This window comes from Haematobia irritans, chromosome 3 (genome assembly GCF_050003625.1).
Source record: "Haematobia irritans isolate KBUSLIRL chromosome 3, ASM5000362v1, whole genome shotgun sequence".
Classification (NCBI taxonomy): Eukaryota; Metazoa; Arthropoda; class Insecta; order Diptera; family Muscidae; genus Haematobia; species Haematobia irritans.
This window is the reverse complement of record NC_134399.1, coordinates 13,915,414-13,915,990: the sequence shown is the minus strand read 5'-3', so window position 1 is coordinate 13,915,990 and position 577 is coordinate 13,915,414.

Sequence of the window (577 nt, the reverse complement as noted above, 5' to 3'; positions counted from 1 at the left end):
CAGCTCCCAATTTGGATCTCTGCACACTGGAGTTTTAATAGCATGATAATTTCTACTAGCATGCGTTTCCATCAATTATAAAGAAAAAAATACTTGACTGGGTTGTTGCACACAGAAGAACACACACGTACACTTCAAAATAACACACATGCAATTTTTTTCGTTTCTTCTTCTTCTAAATTTAGTCCTTGGTGTTAAGTCACATCCAGGCTACATAGGCAGGAACCGATTTTGAACGCCCAGCTTGTTTGGAACAATATATAATACAAAAATCAGGTCTTTCACTTCGATGTGTTTCGTTTAACACAATTTTATATTTTCAGACGTCTTTTTCTCCGTTTGTGGTGGTTTTGTCTATACACTTTACAGCTTTTTCTCTTGTTTTACATCACATGTATATAGTTAACTGGAAATATATAATACACAATGGTTTATAATACAATATAAACATTTTCTAATTTAACATATTTGATATTTGCACATTAATAGCCAGATGAAAAAACAGAACAGTCACCACCTATTGTTTTATTTTATTCTTTTTTACATTTGACGACTTCGATTGTCAAAAATTTGCCAG